Below are 9618 nucleotides of genomic sequence, written 5' to 3' on the forward strand. Positions count from 1 at the left end.
TCATGAACCAACTGGAAGCTCCTGCTTAATAAGTCAATAATCTCAGCAATGCTTCTGTGAACCCAGCAAATGACATTGTCCATCATCAATAATGTTAGAATTTCTATGGAAAAGAAGCTGCCTCATGGAAAAGACCCGTACTTGATTTCCTTTACTAAAGGTAGCTGCTCCTGGAGCCTCTGAGTTCATCTTCCCATTGACCATTTTGGCTAGTGGTGTCACAAGTCTTTGCCTGTGCTGAATAATGTGTAATGCATTGGCTGTTTCTAAAAATAAAAAATCCTCTATGTACATTGCAGTAAACTCCAGGTCATGCTCATTTCTTGTACTGTTTTCACTCAAAACATAAGATGCTACCAAGTAATACTTTCCACCTGCCTCGCAATATACTCAAACAGCTATAACAGCAAGGGAGAATCTGGCCCCATTGCTTTGAAAATACTGATGAGCTCTTGGGTTGTAATACAAGTTCCTAATGTTTATCTACCAGAACAATCCTGCCTCCTGCACCAAGTTCTCATGCACCGACTCTTTCTCCCCACACTTTTGCTTAGATTGTTACTGAGCCCTCTTTCTCCCTTATCTGTGCTGTGTCCACCTCATCTCTCACTATCTACACCGAGAGATGTCACTGCTATGGGCATCACACTCCAGACAGGCCTTTGCAAAGGGGGAGTCAGATATAATTTTGTGCAGCTTTTTCTCTGAGTTTGCCAGTGAATTTCACGGAAAAAGGATGCTCCTTTCTTCCTTCCTTTCCATCTCTTTCCTGCAATCTCTCACAGATTCACTCTAATAACCATGTATTTATTTCTTCACATAAATACACTAGTACTCATCAGCAAATTATCACACCACCACATTTATGGTCTGGGAACGCTTCACATTTTTTTGAATGCAGTAAGCCTCAGAAGTGTAAGCATGATGCCTGCTGTAGCTGTTTTTTTGGATTACAACTGATTATACTTTTCCTCACCAGAGGTAATGTGCTAGCAAAACAGCTAGCTAGTAAGAAATTGTCTGGCTGGGCCTTTGCTAAACTGTCTTCAGGAGGCTGATCTGTCAAGACAGTTGTATTTCCATATTTCTGTATCGTTCTAGGCTCCAGAAGCATTTCTGAGATCTTGCATGACATTTGACAGCAGGGCATGTGCCCAGACAGGCAAATCCAAAGATGCATTGAGGTTACTTGTGCAGAAAGAGGGAAGCAGAGCAACAGGCTGACTACTTCCAGAGGCAGACTGAAAACCTACCCTAACACTAAAACTGTGGGCCATCTGACTTTAAGTGGGCCCTAGACACTGTCAGGGTGCACACCACCATGAGGTGAGCCATCCTTTCTACTAAGCAGCTTTCCACGTCTCTGAGACTCAGTCTACTCGGATTGAAACTAAGTCACAGTCATGCTGCAAAGTAAAATTCAGAGACATAATAAACATGTCACCAATAGGAAGCTGTGTTCACAAAACAGAAGCTCCAAGGAAGAGTGCAGAAGAGGCCATACACTTTAATTAGCTGATGATCAAGACTGTCTGGAGGGATGTGAAGCAATAACTGGATGATACATGCTCTGTAAATGTCAGTGCTTGAGGCAGTCAGCAGCTGTGTTGCTTAGTGAGATGTATGGAGATATGGCTGCAGCCCAAGTGTACTAGCAGGTCATGCTCATAAACACCATGCAGACAGATGAATCCTTATGGGGAAATGTCCCTTCCACATTTATCCTTCACAGTTCTTTCAACACTGAATATATTTTCAGTTTTTAGTTTTGGAGAGGGCAATAACAAAACAGAGAAACAGTATCTCAGCAGAACAATTAGAAAAATGCTTTCAATAAATTCTCAAAGCCCTTTTAATTTAGTTCAGAAAGGTAATATGTGATCTGCTCCTATTGCAGGATCTGATGCCTGTCTAAGCACAATGAAAACATTTACCACAGTGGCGTAAAAATGAAGGCAATAGCTTCCATTTGCATTACACTGCAGTACATTGCCTTTGTGCCTACACTCCAGTTGCAGTGTATTCGCAGAGCTGAGAAGGGTCTCACAGTGGGACTGACAGCGTTGGAGCTGAGGGGTATTTGTAGAGACGCGTAGGAAGCTCTCACTTGCTTCTCACCCACATAGTGCCTGGCTCCAATCTACATTTTCTACATTCAGCTTGTTTGAAGGCTAAATTTCCCCCCGATCTCAATATGGAAGTGTATGCTTCAAAGAGAGGCCATGCACATAGTATGCACATGCAGAGGACTTGAGCAGAGAAAACAAACTCGGCACACTGAAAACCTCTTTCTCAATGCTCTGTTCTCTGCACATTTCTAGTCACAAGCAGATAGCAGGGCACATACAACCACCGTTTGCTTACAGAGATACTGTCATATTAATAAGCTTAATTCATTACTGGTTATGATTCACTTACAATCATAGGAGCCCACACTGTGGCCTAGCACGTCTACCTGAAGGAGTCCCAGGTTTGAGGGTCACTGTGATGCTGGTCTAGCTTGCAGAATGAGTGCAATCAAAATGGACTCACATGAGCAATGAAAACTATTATTAGGGTCATCTTGATTTTGAGCAGTATGAATCCCTGGCTCCAGAGTCTCTCTCTTTTTGCAAACTCTGGTCTCTGTTATAACATGAGTCTCTGTTATAACAAAGGACGCTTCAGGGAGAATATACATTGGAAATCTGTTAGGTAACCACTGAGAACTTGAATATGAGTCAGAGCTGAGAGGGCTAAATGATACTCACCTTGCCTTTGACTTCAACACACTTCAAAATGGCTTTTATTTTACCCTGCCTTCTCCTACTGTCCCCTACATGGGATCAAGAGCTCTGTGAATAATCAGTAATAGTGTATTAGTTGCACTTAAATGCTTTTGTGCATCTCAAAATACCTCTTAATTTATGTATTACTAACAAATATCTTCAACCTAAAGATCATCTGACCAAAGGATTATGGCTGTTAGAATGGAATATGAGCCAGCAGTGTGCCCAGGTGGCCAAGAAAGCCAATGGCATCCTGGCTTGTATCAAAAATAGCGTGGCCAGCAGGAGTAGGGCAGTGATCGTGCCCCTGTACTCAGCACTGGTGAGGCTGCACCTCGAATACTCTGTTCAGTTTTGGGCCCCTCCCTACAAGAGAGACATTGAGGGGCTGGAGTGTGTCCAAAGAAGGGCAACGAAGCTGGTGAAGGGTCTGGAGCACAAGCCTTATGAGGAGCGGCTGAGGGAACTGGGGTTGTTTGGCCTGGAGAAAAGGAGGCTGAGGGGAGACCTTATTGCTCTCTACAACTACCTGAAAGGAGGTTGTAGAGAGGTGGGGGTCAGTCTCTTCTCCCAGGTAACAAGTGATCGGATGAGAGGAAATGGCCTCAAGTTGCGCCAGGGGAGGTTTAGACTGGATGTTAGGAAATTTTACTTCACTGAAAGGGTTGTCCAGCATTGGAACAGGCTGCCCAGGGAAGTGGTTGAGTCGCCATCCCTGGAAGTATTCAAAAGACGTTTGGATGAGGTGCTTAAGGACATGGTGTAGTGGTGGACTTGGTAGTGTTAGGTTTATGGTTGGATTTGATGATCTTAAAGGTCTTTTCCAACCTATACGATTCTGTGATTCTGTGAATACACTCAAAAATGGCTCTGCTCAGCAAAGATGAGGAAGAATCAAAAGGTACTTAAGGTATTTATTGGCGTCAGCCTGACTTAATAGTGTGCAACACAACTAACCAATTGGGTCCAAATCATGTCCATTTAATTCCTACCACAGATGAAAAATACATAACAATGCCAGTAAAATTACGGTTTCTTGGAGCAGGCAGCCCACATACGGCAGACTCTGAGTCATTCTGAAGAATTTTCCTCACCCATCTTCATAAAAGCTAAAGCCAAGGACAGCATTTTCATTCTGTAACTGTCAACTGTAAATCCTTCAGTAGTTTAGGATCCAGTCTTTTCCTTTGCATTAGATTTCCTGAGCCATCTTTGAGTACTATCATGCCAAAAAGCAATAAATCTGTTGTTTTTTTCTAGTAATATGAACTAAAAAATATACAAAAGCTTTTAGTTATTTAAATTTTTGTATAGCTTAAATCTTTCTGAACCCAAAATAATAACATATTCACTCAGCATCTTATAAAGACTTACCTTATCAGAGAAACTTTCTCACCTAATTAAAAAACCAGATATAATTTAACTGGAATTTACCCAATATCTGAGTTCTACTACTTCCTGTTAAACTGAACTGAAATTGCCTATGATATTAGGAAATCTAGTAGATTTCCTGTCAAACATATGCTTATTACTTACAGGATTTCAAAGATTTGGCTGAAGAGCTTAACATTATTTTAGCATACATTATTTGACAATTTACAGAATTCTGTCATTTTTTAACAATTTTCATTGATCTGAAGTTCTTGAAATCAATCATTAAAAAAACCCAGAGAAACCCTAAATATCTTTCCTGGACCACAACAGAATGGGAATGGAATGCTAGCTGATGATCCTTACACAACAGCTGTAGTGCCAAGGTCTGTACTCTCTAAGAGGTATTGCGAAGGGGGCTTCTCAGCCCTCTGGGATAAGAGGAAAATTTATTTCCTTGCTGAGTAAGTAGCACACTTGACTTCCTTGAAGCTTTCTTCCAAGTCAAGATTAGGGAGGCCCCAAATGAGGAGCTCCAGCTGCCATGGGGTGTGTTTCAGTCAGGCAATGATCTAGACAGAGTATCAGAACTAAATCCTTTTCCAGCAGCCTCAGTAATGAATCTGTTTTCATATTCCTGACAGCTGAATCCCACCCACCAAACAGGGCTCTTGACATAACGAGCATCTGAAAGGGCTGTCAAACCATATCAATGGTCATCTCATATCACTAATCTCTAAATCCAACCCTATTCAAGGCCATCCCTCTACCTGTAAAAACCAGAAAACATGAAGGAGAGTCTAGAGCATTATTGCAATAACTACTGCCAGTGACTGAACAGCAGCTATTAATCAAGGGGTTACTTTAAGGACTACATAAACACAGACACGTTTACTCCATACCAGTTTCCATGACCGTGCCCCACTATTACACTCAATCATTACTCTCTTTGAAAGACTCAATTCACTTGCTACCACCTTTACAGCCCTCAATGGCTGTCCCAAGATCATTATTGGTAATCATCTTCACACAGAAATTCAAGCTGTGAACATCTGTGCTCCTCTTGCATAAGCTTAGAGCAGCCAAGCGAGGAGTTATCTACCCCTGAGAGCCTACACCAAGTTCTGCGTTGCCAGCACTGTCCCCGTGGACAGTCTCACCCGAGAGCACAACTCAGTTCCCAGTTCAGAATGCCAGACTTTTTGCCCTTTGCTAGACCAGGCATGTTTAAACCGATAACCTCCACTTGCTTGCTCCCTTCCTTGCCCAACTAAGGAGTTGGAAAGAGGAGTGCAGCAAAGCCAGAGTCCAACTTTAACATAAAATCTGTGATTTTTGTCTCTCTTCGCTCCTGGAGGAGGAAGAGATTGAGAGATAGATAGGAGATTAAACTACATTGGGAAATACTCTCAAGCAGAAATCCACCTCAGTTATGGGGATTTCAGCATAGACCACAGAGAAACATAAACTTACGTTTTGAAAACTGAGTGAAAATGTTGCTGCTCGTTTTTATGGCAAAGTGTGGCCCTCATCTAATAAACCCTAAAAGATGACCCCTGTCCTCCCTCCGCAAACAAACAGCAGCAGCCAAAGCGGGACTGTCATTATGGTCTCTCACTATTACCTTCAGACTCTTGTCTGCAGACCTCCAGTTCAGCCACAGATTTTTTTAGTTTGTCCACAGAGCATAATTATATGCAGCAGATAAACCCTGCCACCTCCCTTTTCTATACCAGAGCTCCAATGTACAGCTTTTCTTATGTCCTTTATAGCTCTATTTGTAAAGGCTCGCATCTAAACTGCTGACCATCATGGGAAATATTTGCTGAAGGATCAAGCTGACCTATCCTCTGCTTCTGCTTTTGACCCATCTGTCCTGTGGAAACAAGGATGTTTTTTAACATCCTGTTGCAATCCTGAATATTTTCTTGCAAATGACTGTTCTGCAAGCACCTTCCTTACCAGAAATACTTCCATTTCTCAGGTAGCTCTTCTTCAGAATGGCCTGTCCCTGAAAGCTGGGGGTTGCTGTGGGTCTTCATAAACAAAGCACTTCAAAACAATGAGTCATTGTACTGCAAGCTCCGAGCCAAAGATTTTCTTCTGGGATGAAGCCAGGTTTTGGGGTGATACCTCCAGAAAAGTTAAGCAGTTCTTGTCCTGCTTTGCTAACATGTTTCATCTTCCTGCCTCACCTTTCTTTGGAAGTGTGTGATATAGCTGGACTGGCTAAACCAAGGTTGGGTAGTTCCCAACACTGAAATGTCTCCTTACCCCTTGTCACAAACAATGTACACGTATGCAATTCATACGTATCTCACGCTCTCATCCTAAGTGGCGTGTTTCCAGCTTAGATAACTCCTTTGGAGACATCATACCATAGGAAGCAGAAGTTCTTCCCTGCAAACACAAAGCTGGTGGTTTTGCTCTGTAACAAGTCTACAATGGAGAAAGCTTATCTCACCACCTAATGACTGTTAATGAGCTAACGGAAACTCTCCAGTTGATGGGACACTAGTTTTGGATGTCCTGTTATCACATGCAGTGCACACATGTACATACAAATGCCCTGTCTTCCCCCTGACAAGGGATTAAGCTTGAATTGCTTGAACTAGTAACTCGGAGCAGAAATCATGGGCAAGGGCAGGAGCCTGCAGCTGCTTCTAACACACTGAAGAGCTCAGAGACTAAAGTGAGGGTAGAGGCAAAATTCCTATCTCCATCAACTCCTTATAGCTTTTCCTCAAATAAAAACATACCTTCAAAATCCTTTTCTTTTCAAAACCCAAATACTGATTTTGTTTTTCTCCTAAATCAGAGAAAAAAGCAAGAACCAGCATACTGCCCATCTCTGAGACACGATGTTTTGTCTCCTCTCTCCACAGTACCCACATCCCAAGCATGCTTTCTGCTTTATCTATTTACCTTATGTACTCTCTATTTAGATGACATTTCTCAGGCACTTGAGCAACTCACAGCCATGATCACCGCATCCTCTTTCAGGAAGAGCTGTTACCCCTACTTGCTGTGGGGAAAAAGAGGCACAAAGCAGTTCAAGCACTTGCCTGCAGCAGCACAAGTAATCTCAGACTCACTTTCCAATTAGTGGAGAGCTAGTCAATACCTGCCTTCAGCCAGCTGAATTAGGCCCTGGAAGCACTTATTTCTCTTCCCTGACTGTAAGAGGAGACCCCTCTGACTAGTGCATCTGCACTATAGGCATATAAATCTAACAAAGCTATAATCCACCCAGGAAGTGTATTGTTGAGCAAAACGTGTTAAGTCAGAGCTAACCTAGGGAAGAAAATCCTTCCTGTTCAATTCTTTCCCTGAAGCCACACGCATGCAAAGCACATGAGGGAAGCAGGGGACAGAAATTATGCACTCATATAATTTAATTTTCTCATTTAATTTTCCTTACCTATCAAATTAATGTTTGCAAAGCTGCCTTTGAACTCCAGCAAACAGCTTGCTTTGATATCCAGATGCAAATATCACTATTTGTTAAGTGGGCTGTAAACAGATTTCATAGTTCATTCCAAAGCTGCCATACATGAGCACAGTAAAGCTAAAACCCCCAGCTGGAGTTTTCTCTGTTGTAGAAAGATGAACAGAGCAGGATCACTCAGCCATCTTATCTGCAGTGACAGCAGCCTGCTCCTCCTGCCAGAGATCAAAAGAGAGGTGTCAGACCGGACTTCAGTGTGAAGAGGGAAGCCTGTCACATACAGACAGAAGGCATCTGGGCTGCTTCCTGAGGAAAGTTTAGCAAGTAGGCAGACCGATGGAAACCCTTTCTTGCCTTCCAGGGCCTGACATGGCAATTGAATAACAGACAGCCCAAAAAAGAAACAAAATGGAGAGACAGGGGGAAGCTCAGACACAAAAGATCATATCCCCTTTACAACCTGGAAGCTGCAAACCAGAATTTCTCAAGCCTAGTGTCTCTACATCTGCTTCTATAAATGTGGTGATAGTTTTCCAAATGGTATATAGGACCTTTTGAAGATATACGCAGGACTTAAGAAAATGAAATGGACACAAAGTACCACCTTTTCTAGATACTACATCAAACTCTCTTAAAAGAGGTTGTTAAAACATGCTGTGGTACGCAAGAGATTTGGCATACATAATACTTTTAAATGTCTAAATATACTCCATTGTACCTTTTGTGACCTCCCAGAATCAAGTTGCTTAAGCACCAAAAAAGGTGATTGATTTCTACTTAGTTTACCTAGAGCTCTGAGAGAAGGGTATTTATTTATTTATATCAGCTGTTCTTTGCTGATCTTAGCGCAATAAGAGGTTATGAACTCATGTCATGAAAAGGACTTGCATCTCGCACAAGGAAGTGAAAAGTGTTTCTGAAAGAAAGAAAAAAGCCAAGTTCCCTTTAAAGTAAAAACAAGAGAACAATTCTTGACCGTAAATGACTTCATTCTAAACCTGAGTTTCCCCGAAGTGGTCAAAAGCTTCATGCCAGAATTTCATAAAACTAACGTATCTGAAACTTTGCAAGAGATACTGCTTTATATAGAAAGTGCTCCTGAAACAGCCTCTGCACATGAACCTGCCTTCCAAGAAACTGGATTCCAGCTGGGGCCCCGTTACGCAGACGAGTTAGTATGACAAAGCCGGCTTTTACACCGCGGAGCACTACCCTGGCCCGCCGAAGTAACCCCGGCCTCAGAGGCGCGGAAGGGACACGCTCCCTCCCGCCGCCAGCTCCTCCCCGGGTCGGTCCGCGCCTGCCGCGGGAGAAGGAGGAGGAAAAAGAGGAGAGGAGGAAAAAGAGGAGGAAAAAGAGGAGGAAAAAGAGGAGGAAAAAGAGGAGGAAGAGGAGGAGAGGCGCGGGCAGCGCGAGCCGCTCCCGCGGAGCCCCGCGCCGGCAGCCTGGGCGGGCAGCGCCCCCTGCCGGGAGCCGCGCACGAGCAGCCGCCCGGGCCGGCGCTGGGGACCAGCGGGCGTCCAGACCTCGGCGCCCGCGAACCGCGGGGCACACAGCAGCAGCAGCCAACGCTCACGCCCGGTACGGCCAAGCAAGCCAGGGGCTGCGCACCCCCGCCGCAGCGCGGAGCAGCGCGAAACCAGTCCGACCGTTTCAGCTGGATTAGACGGGCAAACGATCTTAAAAATTCAAATCGGAGAGCTCAGATACAAATGCTGGTTAGGTTCCGAGTCCTGCGAAGGAGAAGTAACCCTCATGGGAAAAGATTTAGTGTAATGTAAGAATCTCAGAGACAGCTTAGCACACGAACAAAGGGTATATGAATCAAGGTCATGCTCGTTACCAAGTTTCAGTTCCCTTGCTCTTGCAGATAGTTGTTTGATGTAGTTAACCCTCTTCAGCTGACAAAATCAAGAACAATTCGCAAAAGAAAACACTCATGACTACTGCACGCCCCATCAGCAAATTTGGGCTGCTGTCAGAGCAATCTTTACTGTCAACACACATCCCCTAGCGCAGTGACTCAAGGAT

This window comes from Ciconia boyciana, chromosome 9 (genome assembly GCF_034638445.1).
Source record: "Ciconia boyciana chromosome 9, ASM3463844v1, whole genome shotgun sequence".
NCBI classification, from domain to species: domain Eukaryota; kingdom Metazoa; phylum Chordata; class Aves; order Ciconiiformes; family Ciconiidae; genus Ciconia; species Ciconia boyciana.